The sequence below is a fragment of the Lissotriton helveticus genome, chromosome 3_1 (genome assembly GCF_964261635.1).
Source record: "Lissotriton helveticus chromosome 3_1, aLisHel1.1, whole genome shotgun sequence".
Classification (NCBI taxonomy): Eukaryota; Metazoa; Chordata; class Amphibia; order Caudata; family Salamandridae; genus Lissotriton; species Lissotriton helveticus.
Genome location: NC_136061.1, coordinates 54,755,219 through 54,771,326, shown reverse-complemented (window position 1 = coordinate 54,771,326; position 16,108 = coordinate 54,755,219).

Sequence of the window (16,108 nt, the reverse complement as noted above, 5' to 3'; positions counted from 1 at the left end):
GGACGCCTGGTCACCCTAACAAAGAGGCAGGTCTTCAGCTTCCTGCAGAACTCAAGAAGTGAGGAGGAGGCTCTGAGGTGTTGATTAGGGGTGGGCAGCAAACTCCGCTCCGCCGGCAGTGCTGGTGGAGTTTTTGTCACTGAGTGCTCCGCTTCGAGTGCGAATTTCTCCCAAAACTCTGGGAACCACCACAGAGCAGAGTTTACCGGTTCCGCTGTCCTCACTAGTGGCAACGTTTGGCTTCAACAGGGGTATAAATACTGAGAGAGCGCAAACTGATAAATGTATGAGTACATCACATTTACCTGTAGTAAGCACAAGTCATGAAGAGAAATGCCATGAGTGCTAATAGTATCTGCAATTATATCCTAAATGTATAGCTAATGTAGAGATTTAAGTAGAAGTGGAACTAATACAGAAATGTGTGACATTATATGATTTTATTAGACGTGATTACTTTTGAATCTATGTCGTGTAGCTGTTAACGTGTAAAATGATCTGTGGTTAAACGCAGAAAGTGGTAGGCCTCAGGGCCAGAGCTGGAGCTAAAAGGGAAGGTGTTTCTTTTCACGACAAAGATTGCATTAACGTTTTGGCCATTGCATTAAATGGGCCATGATTTATAGAATTGTTTACTGAATAATAGAATAAGAGTATTAACATGTTTTAATTAAATGAAGAAGTTGAAGGCTATAATCATTATGAGAAATATTGTAGGCCTGAAATGTTTTAGCATTGATTTACACGTACATGTCTGGGTTGAGAAATGTTGCAGGCCTTTTTAGAAGTATATGAGAGTTGGGTTCTTGGCTGCAGATATCTGTCTGCAAAGGATAAGGGGGGATCCAATTATAAATGAATGAATAGAGGTCTGTTCAGTAGACGGCCCAGACATGGAGGAGGGTTCTGGAATGTTTAAGGGGTATCAGCGGGCCGGAGAAGAGTCTGAGAAGCAAGGTCAACTCTAACGCATGAGGCCCAAGACAAAGCATCATGGAAAAAGCCAGAAGTTGCACCACGTGAGGGGCGTTCCGCAAGGGGCGTCTCAAATGTTGTTGACTGTTTTGTATTAGGGACAGCACCCCTGGGTGGAGTTAGAGCAGAGACCTGAGGACCCTTTAGAGAGCGGATGGGTAGGCAGTGAGGGGTCATGACTGGAGAACTATAGGTTTTCACCAAGAGACTTAGAGTGGGTGACTTCCCTTGGGGGTCATTCATTGCTGACACCTTTGTTAGGTTGGGATTTGGTTAAGTAGGGATACCATCTAGAACAGGGTAGGGACGCCTAACCTGTGTTTGTTTTCCTCCAACCTAAATGAAGGAGCGATATGCGTCTATGCTGATAGCTTTATTGTTCTTAGAACTTGTGTTAGTGATTTCTGTTGCTCGTCTGAGGGCTTTTCGAGAGCACATGTATGTAATTGGACCTGTGTATCTCGTGAATCTCATTCTGAGATGCTTGTATTTGCAGCTCATTATATCTTTACAATAAACTTTTGAAACCTAGAAGTTGTCCGTGATCTTTGAGAGTAGAGTACTTTTCTTGGGTGAACTAACTTGCAGATGAGGGTACTGTTTTCCTCCAAGACAGGCAATAAAGGTTCAGTCGACCAGATCGAGGTTTGGATCAATAGAGATAAGGTATCGATCAAAATCTCGCCCTTTCAGTTGGTAGCTATAGAGGATGGTTGCCTTCTTGAGGACGGTGACCTAGGCCAGGTTAGCTTACCCCAAGGCCCCTAGAAATCGATGATCGGAAGAACAGCCCGCAGAAGAAGATCCGGATGACGTGAGACAGAAAAAGCAGCAGTATCGGTCGAGAGTGAGTATAAAGGGTTATGCGTGTTAGATTGCGGTGTTTTTGTATTGTATCTATGTTGTAATGTCTGGCGGAGTTGAATGTCTGTAGAGTGACTGTGGAACAGGTTGTGAGCGCGCGCAACCGGTGGAAATCTTAAGTTCAAGGAGAGCTTAAGTGGTTCGGGTGTATCGGACACCCAGAGTAATTGTCAACTAGTGTGAAGGGGGTCATGAGGTACCATTGATCACCCGAGAGACCGAGATAGGGGGAACGTAAGAGTGAGTGCGTGAGTAACGGACGCTGGTCGGAAGTTACTGTGTGTGTAAGCAACCTATCAGAGAGACGATAGACATCTCGTCAGTTGTGTTGACAATTACAGATAGACTGTGGACGTACAGTCGAGAGAAGTGACCGCTTGGTCGGAAGTAGTCATTTTTCGGTGTATGAATGGGACGCATGCATAACCGGGAGACGAGTTGAGAAAGGAGGGGTGCTGCTGCGAAGCGGAGAAAAGTGACGTCAGGTGGGGTCGCGCAGTGATTGGCTGACCGAAGAGAGACCGCGCTGTGATAGGCCAGCTAGCGAACACGTCACACAGGGTCGCGACGTGATTGGCCGACAGGAGAAAAAAACCGCGCTGTGATAGGCCAAGCTAGAAAAGCCGCGACAGGATTGGTGGATTGTCATCAGGAAGTAAACAGAGTAGCGAGGCTGGATTTTGTGCGCATAATTATGAAGTGCTTTAAATGGTTGAAAGCGATGTTTAAGAAAGAGAAGCGGGGATCGTATGAAGGGGAAGAAGCCCCGCCAGAGGGTACGCCAGCTCGTTATATGGCAGTAAATGTTGGGTTGCATACGATCCTTTGGATATCAGAGTGGAGTAAGATTACTGAAGGAAATGAGGAACTGACGTTCCCGAAGTACGGGACGTTCAGATTAGAGGTGTTACATCGATTGAAATCAGTCATGACCTCAAAGAGACCCTTGCCTAGACCAACCCAGTTTGAAGCTCTCGATGCATGGCTTAGGGCAGCGCATGAAAGGAATATGAACAGACGACAAGAAAGGGTGAAACGATCGGTAAGAGCAGTACAGGATGCCAGGTGGGATGCGGATGCTAAAAGATGGAGAGTGCATAACCTGGAAATAAATAAACTGTACCCAGTGTTAGAGGTGCCCGTAAATAAAAGCCCCCTGGAAGAAGATGATGAGAGCGAAACAGAGGACAGCCTGATAAACAGATTATTGACAGACAGGCCACCCCCGTATAATAAAGCTGGGGGAGAGGTCGAGCATACTGAAGGAGAAAAGGGGGGCAATGCAGGAGAGCATAGACCGCTTCCCAGTTCAGAGTGGGATTCTGAGCCAAAGAAAGAGCTGTCCCAGCCTAGTCAGGTGCAACAGGTGGTCGGTAGGTTTGTGGTACAAAGAGCGCCGGAAACGGAAAGCGCCACATCCTACCCATTACCAGATGCACTACAGGTACCTGTTACCATAGGTCCTATAATATCGATATATGACCAAGAGAGAGCAAGAGGGGAAGAACGGAAACGGAAAGACAGAGAAAGAGCAGAGCAGGCAAGGAGGAACGATACCACTAATTCCCCAAGTCAGATGCCGATACCCAGAGAGTGGAGCACCCCGATGCAAACAGCAGGGGACCCAGGAGGAGATCCTGGGGGCCCTAGATGGCCAATGGATTTGAGGGGATCTGGACGAAAATCCTTTCAAGAGCTAAATGAGTACATGAAGCAGTGGGATGAGGCAGTGAAGGCTCAAAAGTGCATCAATGCTGCGGAAGCTGAAAGAGAAAGTCAGGACAGCAGAGCACGGACTCACTGCGGGGCTGGGGAGAGTAGCCCGGAGTGGGACTGTAGAGGGAGTAGGGGAGTCACCCATTGGGCCCGGAATGGAGGTAGAACAGACCTGGAAAACGGGAGCCCCGGGAGTGAAGGGGTGGCGCGCCCGATACTCAGTGAAGGGGAGAGGAGAGCGCAAGAGTACAGAAACAGCTTTAAATGTCCACACTGTGTGCCCGGCACCAGAGAACTGAATGGGAGTTGTGAGAGGTCGCACCATAGTCCCTGTGATGACAGAAATGAGCGCAGCCCAGGGAATATGGGGAACCAGGAAGGATCGTATCGGATACTGAGCGATACGAGGCAAAGGGAGTGTAGCGACCAGAGGGAAAATAACAGAGAGATGTGCGGTGAGAGGAGAGAAGAAGATGAGAGTGGGCAGAGCAAGAGTAGGGATAACAGGCCCGTGTTCCATCACCTTCCAAGATCGGATGGCCGAGCATGGGACCTGGAGAGATGGGAGCAAGGGAGGCCACCCATTAACTCTCCCGAGCCCAAACGTAGAGCTCGAAGTTGGGATGGGAGGGAGACCAGTGAGCCCCCTTCGAAAGACATATTGCGAGCTGAGATAAAAGCCAAGAGACTTGATGTCTCCAGCTTAAGGTCAGATCTGGATGACATGGTAGATGGTACCCTGCCTTTAGAAAGAATGGAAATGTATGAACAAGATGAAATACTGTATATGGCAAAGGATATCACTCGAAAGGCGAGAGCAGTCCATGAGAAGTTAGTCGAACTAGCAGGCAAATATATGGTGGATCTGTCAAGAACCAAAGCATTACAGGGTAACCACAGGCTACATTACACAGATCGAGACCTAGATGAGAGGAGAACGATTGGGCTGAAAACACACATAAGGGAACTGATTACTGGAATAAGGACATGGAGGGCACTAGATAAATGGGAAGAGAGGTGGTCCAAGAAAGGGACCGGCAGAAGAAGCATGATTGGTATGACACCAGGACAGCAGGGAATAGAAGCTTACCCTTTGCGTGAAGTTGCAAATGGGAACTATGTACATGTCCCTTGGAGTAGGGGAGATTTAGCTGCTTTTACCACCTCTTTCCCCAAGTTACGAGAGAACCCTGTGGAGTGGTACAAGCAAGTGGAGAGATTTGTAAAAATCTCCAAGGTCCTTTGGATAGATCTGAACACGCTGTTCGACATTGTAGTACCTGGAGACCTGTGGACAGCATGTAAGGTTAGCGCTGAGTGGCCCACAACGGAGCCAGCGAGAGATGCTAAGACTAATGGGCCGTCCGAGATTGTGATGGCAAAATTCGAGAGAGTGATGACTTGGCTGAAAGAGAAGGTGCCAATGCAAGACATAGATTGGGTCAGAATAGATCGAACAAGACAGGAACCCAAAGAGACAGTTCATGAATATTACGAGAGATTGCTGAAGGCATTTAAACAGTATAGCGGCTTGGATGTAATGGATCCAAAAGACATAGGGCAATTCGTGTCCAAGTTCGTCCTGGGACTGAGACCGGATATTAGTTTAATGATTCAGCAACACTCGATTTGTTGGCAAACTAAACCCCTAGATGAAATACTGAGATATGCCAGGTACTGCTGTGATGAGATAGATTCCAAGGCTAAGAAACTGAAAGAAAAGTTGATGGTGGTGCAGATGCAAGCAGCAGGAAAGGGGGGACCACAGCAACAGCAGCAAGGGACAGGTACAGGAGGTAAGAAGCAGTACAGTCAGAACAAGGGTAATGAGGAGAGTGCTACCTTTAGACCTAGAATAGACATAGCTACCTTGAAGAAAACGACTAGGTGCCACCAGTGTAACGAGCTGGGGCATTGGAAACGCGAGTGCCCTTACAATGTAGAGATAGGAGAGCAAGAGATAGAGGAGGAAGAGGTCCAGAGCGCACCTATGAGAGGGGCGACGCAATACCAAGGAAAGGTGCTCAAAGGGGGGGGGGCTCCTCCCCGAGCCCAGTTCCCGCAACCTCCTCGAGTAGGGAGTATGGGTAAGACCTATAGACAAATGCCCCTGTTTGTGGAAGGGGAAGAGTGCTATTATGTGGACCCATTAACCGGACAGAGAGTGGAAAGAGAAGACTGCACCCTCGGGGCAGCCTTAGAGGTAGATCAGAGGGGACCCTATGTTGAAGCAGAAGTAGCAGGGTGCCCTACGACATTTCTGGTGGACACAGGAGCCACTAGATCCACGATCAGATCAGCTGCAGTCCCAGACCTGCCCATGTCTGGAGAGACCATACAGGTGGTAGGGGTCGCAAACAGGAGAATAACCAGCCAATTGACAGAACCGGTGCAGGTGAAAATAGGGAAGTACAGCGATGAGCACCAGTTTGTGGTTTGCGATTCAAGCCCTGTGTGTCTGCTAGGAAGAGACCTGTTGTGCAAATTGAATTGTACTATATATTGTACACCCCAGGGAGTGGAGGTATTAACTAATGATGATGATGCAGATTTCAAAGTTGCAAACTCAAGAATATGTGTGGAGCTGTACCCTACTTTGACAGTAGACGAGCTTCCCTGGGATTTGAGAGAGACAGTGGCATCAGAAGTATGGGATTTCACTGGGGAAGAGATTGGATTGGTCAAAGGGGTGGACCCAGTGAAAATTGTAGTGAAACCGCATGCTGAGTTCCCAAGAACACCCCAATATAAATTGACTCCAGAAACGATTGCGGGCATAAAACCCGTGATCGAGTCCATGATTAAACAGGGAATACTGAAAGAAATCGTGGGTAGTCCATGCAACTCCCCGATTATGGGTCTGCAGAAACCAAATGGGAAATTTCGGATAGTGCAGGACCTTCGAAAGATTAATAACATAGTCGTTTCGTGTTGTCCAGTGGTACCGAATCCATCAGTGATACTGTTTCAGATTCCATTCCAAGCAGAATGGTTCACAGTGATCGATCTTTGTCAGGCTTTCTTTTCGATCCCTTTGGACGAAGATAGCCATTTTCTTTTCGCATTTAAGCTGGAAAATCGCGTCCTAACATGGTGTCGTATCCCTCAGGGGTATACAGAGAGTCCCTCGATCTTTAACCAGCTTTTGAAGAAAAATCTTGAAAGTCTAGTGCTGCCCCAGAAGTCAGTTCTGGTCCAGTACATAGACGACCTCCTTGTGGCGTCAGAAACAGAAGAAGCTTGCAGGGAAGACTCCATTGCTTTGTTAAATCACCTAGCTGCCAATGGGCACAAGGTGTCCCCGGGAAAATTGCAGTACTGCCTGACAGAAGTGCAGTACTTGGGACACAGAATTGAGAAAGGCAAACGAAAAGTGTCACCAGACAGGATAGAGGCGATCATGAAAATGAATGCGCCTCAGACACAGAGAGAGGTCAGGATGTTCCTAGGGATGGTGGGTTATTGCCGACAGTGGATCGTGAACTTTTCACTGAAAGCAAAGCCCTTGCAAAAACTGACGCACAAAGAGGTGAGTGATCCGGTACCATGGGACAAGGACTGTTTGATGGCATTCTTACAGCTGCGAGAGGACCTGTGTCGTGCTCCGGCATTGGGAATGCCTGATTACAATAAACAATTTTTTCTTTACTGTTGTGAGAGAGAGGGTTGTGCGTTGTCTGTGTTGGTCCAAATCCATGGGAATGCCCGTAGACCAGTTGCTTATTTCTCGGCTACTTTAGATCCAGTAGCCGCAGCGTTGCCCGGATGTCTCAAATCCGTTGCTGCAACGGGTGTCAGCATTGAGAGATGTGAAAATATCGTTATGGGGCACCCGTTAGAGGTGTGCGTGCCACATTCTGTTGAACTATTAATGACCAGGACCAAAACACAGCATCTGACCAACAGCAGGCTCACGCGCTATGAGCAAGTTATTCTTGCTGCAGAGAACGTGACCCTCAAGAGATGCTCTGTTTTGAACCCTGCTACCTTAATGCCACTTCCAAATGATATTGATGATGATGATGAATATACAGACCATGACTGTCTCGATGTGACTGAACTATGCACCAAACCCAGACCCGACATCGTAGATGAGCCACTGACCGACCCAGACGAAGTTTTCTTTGTCGATGGCTCATGTGTAAGAGACGCAGTTGGGCAGTTGAGAGCAGCTTATGCTGTTTGTACAATTGAAGGAGTTGTGGAAGCTGGGTGCCTGGAAGGAGTACACTCCGCTCAGGTAGCCGAGATTATTGCCCTGACACGTGCTTGCTTAGCAGGCAATCAAATTCGAGTTACCATATACACCGACAGCCAGTATGGGTATGGGGTAGTTCATGATTACGGGCAGTTATGGTCTCAAAGAGGGTTCATGACTTCTTCAGGCTCTCCCATTCGCAATGGAGAGTTTGTGCGCTTGTTGTTAGAAGCATTGCAATGCCCAGCAAGTATCGCAGTTGTAAAGTGCATCGCACATACCAGAAATGAGGACTTTGTTTCGAAAGGCAATAGATATGCTGATGAAGTTGCGCGGTATTGCGCGGAACAAGGGTACTCTTTCACAGAGGTGGATGTGGGTGGAATAAATGTAAGAACTGAATTAGCCATGATACTGGAAACTGTTGATACTTGGGATGAACTGTCAACCATGCAAGAAAATGCTCCTGATTCTGAAAAAGAAACGTGGGAAAAGGCAGGATGTGTAATGGGTGAGACTCATTTTTGGGTCTCAGCAGATGGCAGAGCAGTGTTGCCAAATGAGATGGTGAGTCCAATGGCTAGGCTCATACATGGTCCCGTACACTTAGGGAGAGATGCTATGCTGAGAGTGTTTAGACAGACTTGGTACAATCCTAAGTTTAGAATAGCGGCAGAAGCAGTGTGCCAGCGTTGTGTGACCTGCCAGCAGCTGAACGTAGGAAAAAGAACACCAGTTGCACTGAGTCACATAGGAAGGTCTGGAGGTCCATTCAACAGAATGCAGATAGATTTCATTGAAATGCCAAGATGCAACCGCCTTCGCTATGTCCTGGTGGTTGTTTGTGTGTTCTCCAGGTGGGTTGAGGCATATCCTACACGTAGGTGCGACACCCTCACAGTGGCTAAGTTACTGCTTAGAGAACTTATCCCTCGTTTCGGGGTGCCGGCCTTTTTGGAATCAGATAGGGGAACACATTTTAACAGCGAGCTTGTGAAGATGATTTGTGTTGCGCTAAATATTGACCAAAAGCTACATTGCAGTTACCGACCAGAAGCCTCAGGAATTGTGGAACAAATCAATGGCACGATCAAGTCCAGAATAGCTAAAGTTTGCTCCTCAACGACCCTGAGTTGGCCTGATGCCCTGCCATTAGTTCTTATGAGCCTTCGTAGTACCCCAGACAGAAGAACAGGGTTGTCACCACATGAGGTGTTAATGGGGAGAGCAATGAGGCTGCCATCTATTCCAGCTACTGCACTGTTGAATATCACAGATGATATGATCCTGGACTATTGTAAGGGGCTGTCTGACGCCATGCGTTCTGTGTCCCTTCAGGTGCAGGCTGCAGAGGTTCCAGCGTGCCAGGGCCCGTGCCATGACCTGTATCCTGGGGACTGGGTCCTGGTGAAGAAACATGTGAGAAGAAGCTGCTTGGATATTCGTTGGCGTGGGCCCTACCAGGTCATCCTGATCACCAACACAGCTGTAAAGGTGGGAGGCCTGCCCAATTGGATCCACGCGTCACATACGAAAAGGGTTCCAGCACCTCTGGAAACAGCTCCTCTCTCGGATGGACGTCCAGCTGAGGACCAAGAAGCCATAGAGGGGGCTAGCCAAGCTGTAGAGGTGCCAGCGGAAGCAGGGAACGAGTCTGACCAAGCTGAGGACGGTCAGTACAACAGCGAAACAGAAGACGCTACAGAAGGAGAAAATAGCTGGGAGTACGAGTCTGACCCTGACAGGTCTGAAAGAGAGCGAGAACAGACCAGAAGGAGAAGGAGTAGAAGGGCACGTGGAGAAGCTAATTGGCCGCAAAGAAGGAGCTCTAGCCTGAGGTCAACTCCAGAGTTAACCCTTCCTCCGATATCAGAAGACTCAGATCCAGAAGAAGGTGCTCAGGGCGCTGAAGCACCGGACCGAAGAAGGTCAAGAAGAGTGCGTGTGCCTAACAGAAGATACTCCACACCTGAGTGGACATATCTGGCGACAAATGTCTGTGAAACCGGAGACAGGGAGGATCCGAGCGGTGGTGGTGTCCAGTTCTGAGCCCATTATCACCGTGGAAATACGGCTGTTGGTACCCGGTGTCGAACAAGAAGGGTCACTAACATTCGTGCTCCCCAGACCTCCCCGCCTCAGTAAGTTAAAACACATGTTTCTTACAGAATTGCAATTCCCCGACTTTGGTACAACGATAACAGCACATGAAGAGCACACTCTTCGCTTGGAAATATTGAACTATGCTATTGAAGCTGCAACCACAAATCTGATAGTCGATTGTTAAAGGACTTTGTAAATAAAGCAAGCAGAAAAAGAAGATTACCTAGCGCCCAGGAAGCAGAGAATTTTAGGGAATCCCTTGAGTTGATGGAGAAGGGCTAGGGTTGTCTTTTTGAACTGTTAAAGGACTTTTGCGAAGAAGGTTGTCAGCCTCCAGCTGTGTGGATTCTAAAGACAAAAAGGATTGAAAAGAGACTGTAAAGGAACGAGAGGAAAAGAACTTTTTGCAAAGAGAAAGGGAAAGCTAGATTGTCTGACGAAATGGAGGCCGGCACCCCGAACCGCAGAGCTAAATGTATAATAGGTACACTAATAGTAGGAGTGATAATATTAATAGCTTTAGTGGTAACAATTTCTTATGTAAAGGGACATGAGGAAGAGGTGAAGGTAACTGATGTGAATTCTGCAGAGACGCTTACACCCACTGTTGCTGGTGAGAAAAGGGAAAACACTCAAGAGAAAGCGTTATTGGCTGCAGAAGCCCGCAGGTTACATGTGGACGAGTCCCAAGGAGACTTTAGGTCAAATGCTTATGCTAAACTTTTATATGAATACGTGGATGCCATGGAGGTTAAGGATTGCTACGTCTGCATGCAGTTGCCTGCGTCTGTAGATGAAGGAATTCGCTATCATCACCTCCCTCTGACATATGGCATTACATGTAGCTTATTGCTTAGTATATTTTATGAGAGAGATAGTTTTGAATACTATTTCTCAAATTATGATTCAGTGTTGCCAGAAGTCCCAAATTATAAGCAGATGAACAAATGGGATTACTGGAAGAGTGAAGACAGATTGGCCAAATTCTTCATTCCTTGGATTACCTTAGATACTTCACATGCCCGTAGAAATAATCTGACATGCAAGGTGTCAGAAGTCGAGAAGAAGTTCATAGGGCAGGTGGATGATCGTTATAGAAGACAAAAGATTTTGAAAAAATCAGGACAAGGGAAATTAGATTGGACCGAGGAAGAGAAGTCACATAAGAGAAAGGGTAGTAGTGGTCCAATAGCTTTAGATAAAGCGCAGAGAGGAAAGTTATGTCTTCACCGAGCCAAAACGTATTATGAAAATGTATACGTGGGTGAAGTTGACTGTGAACATGCTTTTAATTTAGAGTACTACACTAAGGATTTCCTGAAGGGAATGCAAGTGATTCCAAATGTGTATTTTGTATGTGGAAGAAATGCTTACGTGAGACTACCTGACAACTGGTATGGATCATGTTACTTGGCAATTGTCTTCCCCAAAATATATCATGCACAAGACTTAGTGATCATTGAGGGTCAGACATCATCGAGGGGAAGGCGAGATGTAGGTGATGCTGAAATGGTTGGAGATGTCTTTGGAGCTATGTTCCCTCTTTTGGGAATAATCCTTAATGATGTTAAAATTAGACGACTGGCAACAGTTGTCGACAGGTTGTCTGCCAGCACTGCTCAGTCCTTAATGCTGGTAGAAGGAGAGATGCAATCGATAAGGGCTATGGTTCTTCAAAATCGTCTTGCATTAGATGTCCTATTAGCAAAAGAGGGCGGAGTCTGTAAGGCTTTGAAGGTCCAGGAATGTTGCACTTACATTCCAGACGCTTCGAAGCCCCTTGAGAAAGTTATTAAGAACATAACTAATATACACAAGGAGATCGAAGACTTGAGTAGAGAAAATGTCTGGGAAAAGGTGGGCCACGGAATGAGTACAGTTGGAGGGTGGTTTTCCACCTTAGGAAAAAGCTTTATTTGGTATATTCTAAAGCCTATCATCATAATATTGATCTGTGGGATAATATTGTGGGGATTGGTGAGGGTATTCAAATGGTACAGAGCAAGAAGGTCAGAAAGGGCCCAAAGAGAGCAGTTGCAGAGATTGGCTGCCATACAAGATAATCAGTACAGGAGCCTGAGGGCTCTGGAAGCGCAGAGAATGCTACCAATAACTGCAGTTTAAATGTTAGTGATGACCCCGAGAGGTCATCAAAGGGGGGAACTGAGAGAGCGCAAACTGATAAATGTATGAGTACATCACATTTACCTGTAGTAAGCACAAGTCATGAAGAGAAATGCCATGAGTGCTAATAGTATCTGCAATTATATCCTAAATGTATAGCTAATGTAGAGATTTAAGTAGAAGTGGAACTAATACAGAAATGTGTGACATTATATGATTTTATTAGACGTGATTACTTTTGAATCTATGTCGTGTAGCTGTTAACGTGTAAAATGATCTGTGGTTAAACGCAGAAAGTGGTAGGCCTCAGGGCCAGAGCTGGAGCTAAAAGGGAAGGTGTTTCTTTTCACGACAAAGATTGCATTAACGTTTTGGCCATTGCATTAAATGGGCCATGATTTATAGAATTGTTTACTGAATAATAGAATAAGAGTATTAACATGTTTTAATTAAATGAAGAAGTTGAAGGCTATAATCATTATGAGAAATATTGTAGGCCTGAAATGTTTTAGCATTGATTTACACGTACATGTCTGGGTTGAGAAATGTTGCAGGCCTTTTTAGAAGTATATGAGAGTTGGGTTCTTGGCTGCAGATATCTGTCTGCAAAGGATAAGGGGGGATCCAATTATAAATGAATGAATAGAGGTCTGTTCAGTAGACGGCCCAGACATGGAGGAGGGTTCTGGAATGTTTAAGGGGTATCAGCGGGCCGGAGAAGAGTCTGAGAAGCAAGGTCAACTCTAACGCATGAGGCCCAAGACAAAGCATCATGGAAAAAGCCAGAAGTTGCACCACGTGAGGGGCGTTCCGCAAGGGGCGTCTCAAATGTTGTTGACTGTTTTGTATTAGGGACAGCACCCCTGGGTGGAGTTAGAGCAGAGACCTGAGGACCCTTTAGAGAGCGGATGGGTAGGCAGTGAGGGGTCATGACTGGAGAACTATAGGTTTTCACCAAGAGACTTAGAGTGGGTGACTTCCCTTGGGGGTCATTCATTGCTGACACCTTTGTTAGGTTGGGATTTGGTTAAGTAGGGATACCATCTAGAACAGGGTAGGGACGCCTAACCTGTGTTTGTTTTCCTCCAACCTAAATGAAGGAGCGATATGCGTCTATGCTGATAGCTTTATTGTTCTTAGAACTTGTGTTAGTGATTTCTGTTGCTCGTCTGAGGGCTTTTCGAGAGCACATGTATGTAATTGGACCTGTGTATCCAGTGAATCTCATTCTGAGATGCTTGTATTTGCAGCTCATTATATCTTTACAATAAACTTTTGAAACCTAGAAGTTGTCCGTGATCTTTGAGAGTAGAGTACTTTTCTTGGGTGAACTAACTTGCAGATGAGGGTACTGTTTTCCTCCAAGACAGGCAATAAAGGTTCAGTCGACCAGATCGAGGTTTGGATCAATAGAGATAAGGTATCGATCAAAATCTCGCCCTTTCAATACCACTTCTCTGATGGTAAGTGACAGGGAGCGTCAAGGTGATAATAACCTGCCTCTTCTTCCCCAGAGTTATCCTCAACTCTTCACCTCTGCTCTCACCTGTCCAGCCCTTCTTGCGCCTCTGTTTATGCACAAGTAAAAAACAGAATGTGTATTGCGCTGGCAACCAAGCTGAAGAGACGCTGCAAACAAAAGACTTGCCCGTTTTTGTCTGATCTTGCATTATACATTAGTTTTATTCATGAAGAGACAAAGATGTTTATGAATTCTGCCCCCTTCCAGCCACGGTCCTCGAGACAAAATGGAGATGCTTTGCGAAGAAGTAGAAAGAAATAAACAGGCACATACACATTTTTTACATCATGTAAACACAAAAGTCTAATCATAAAAAATGTTTTACGTGTTAAAAAGTCATAAAAAAGAAAAAAGCATAAAGTACAAAAATGTACTGTACTCAGCAAATACTGGAAATAATCTTTGGTAATAAAATTCAATTGACTTGTAATTGATACCAGTGGCTGGCGTGTAAGTGAATAAGAATGCCCTCGAAATTAAAACATGCGATACTGGGAGAGAGATAGGGATTTCATTTCTGGTGTTTCTTGCCTTACATGAAAAAGCACAGAGTGGGAATCTGAGTTGGATGGTCTTGTCTATGGAAAGTCAGTGAAACTTTGTGAGGTGTGGTGGGTAAACAGCATTTACAACAATTCTTTTTCTCTGCGGGGAATCACAACACGGTCGTTATCACAACTGCGTTGTGATTCCGCATACCATTACTCCGCAAGTCAGAACAACGACTTGCGGAGGGGGGGGAAGGTTTTGGATTTAAAATCCAACACCTTCCCTAGTGTCCGCACAGACTGGAGTTGAAATACTAAATTATACTATTCCAACTTCCAGCACCCCCCATCCGCAAGTCGTTGTTCCGACTTGCGGAGTAATGGTATGCGGAATCATAACGCGGTCATGATAACGACCGCGTTGTTATTCCCGCCGAGAAAGAGAATGCGAGATTTTAACATATATTCGGTGTGGTGGGATGTGGATATGGCGTAGGAGGTCGAGTAGGAATCTTGCAGCAGTGTTCTGGATGGTCTGGAGCATGGGTACTCACAAGCTTTCTCTCGGGGCCAAATTTACAGTGTGGTTTGTGGCTGAGAGCTGCACTGGTGGGGGCGGGGCTAGAGCAACAAAATAAACTGACCATGAGGTTGAACACAGGCCCCTGCAACGGACGCCTTCATCTACTGAGCCACCAGACCCGGCATACATATCTCTCACACACTCACACTCACACACACACACACATTCACTCACTCAAACACTCACTCACTCTGTCTGTCTCCCTCTGTCTCACTCACTCCGTCTGTCTCCCTCCCTCCCTCTCCTTCTGTCTCCCTTTGTCTCCTTTCCTCTCTGTCTCCCCCCCTCTGCCTCCCCCTCTCCCTCCCCCTCTGTCTCCCTCTGCCTGTCTCCCTCTGCCTGTTTCCCTCTGGCTGTCTCCCACTCTCTGTCTCCCTCCCTCTGTCTCCCTCCCTCTCTGTCTCCCTCCCTCTGTCTCCCTCCCTCTGTCTCCCTCCCTCTCTGTCTCCCTCCCTCTGTCTCCCTCTCTGTCTCCCTCCGTCTCCTTCTCTGTCTCCCTCCATCTCTGTCTCCTCCTCTCTGTCTCTGTCTCCTCCTCTCTGTCTCCTCCTCTCTGTCTCTGTCTCCTCCTCTCTGTCTCTGTCTCCTCCTCTCTGTCTCTGTCTCCTCCTCTCTGTCTCCTCCTCTCTGTCTCTCTGCCTCTCTATCTCTGCCTCTGTATGCCTGTCCCTGTCTGTCTCTATCTATCTGTCTCTATCTGTCTCTGCCCCTATCTGTCTCTGCCCCTATCTGTCTCTGCCTCTATCTGTCTCTGCCTCTGTCAGTCTGCCCCTATCTGTCTCAGCCCCTATCTGTTTCTGCCCCTATATGTCTCTGCTTCTATCTACCCCTGCCTCTATCTGCCCCTGTCTCTATCTGCCCCTGTCTCTATCTGTCTCTGCCCCTATCTGTCTCTGCCCCTGTCTGTCTCTGCCGCTGTCTGTCTCTGCCCCTGTCTGTCTCTGCCCCTGTCTGTCTCTGCCGCTGTCTGTCTCTGCCCCTGTCTGTCCCTGCCCCTGTCTGTCTCTGCCGCTGTCTGTCTCTGCCCCTGTCTGTCTCTGCCCCTGTCTGTCTCTGCCTCTGTCTGTTTCTGTACTGTGTCTACACGTCCCCGTCACCAGCCCAGAGACAGCCCGCCACATCCCCTCCACTCCCTGTGTAATGTAAAAGCCAGCTTGTTTTCTTTCAGAACTTGGTGCTTTGTGTCCCACCACTGTGTTTGGGGTCACAGCTGTCAAGGGCTTTAATTCTTACTCTCACCCCGAGCAGCCAGATTAAAACCCCCCTTTGGCGCCAGTCACCCGAGTACTTCACAGGTCTTTAAAAGACCATTTAATTGTTAATGAGGCCTTGTTGTATTTGACCTCTTCTTAGCGCCCCTGCATCTCCACTCTGAATATGCCTGGAATCGCCCGGCCCCCATAAATCATCAGCAACCAGCGGTGTTTGCAGTTAAAAAAAATAAAAAGAACACAGGTATGATGTCTGCAAGGTCCACGGGCCGCACAGGACAGCTTGCCGGGCCACTAGCGGCCGGCGGGCCGTACTATGAGTAC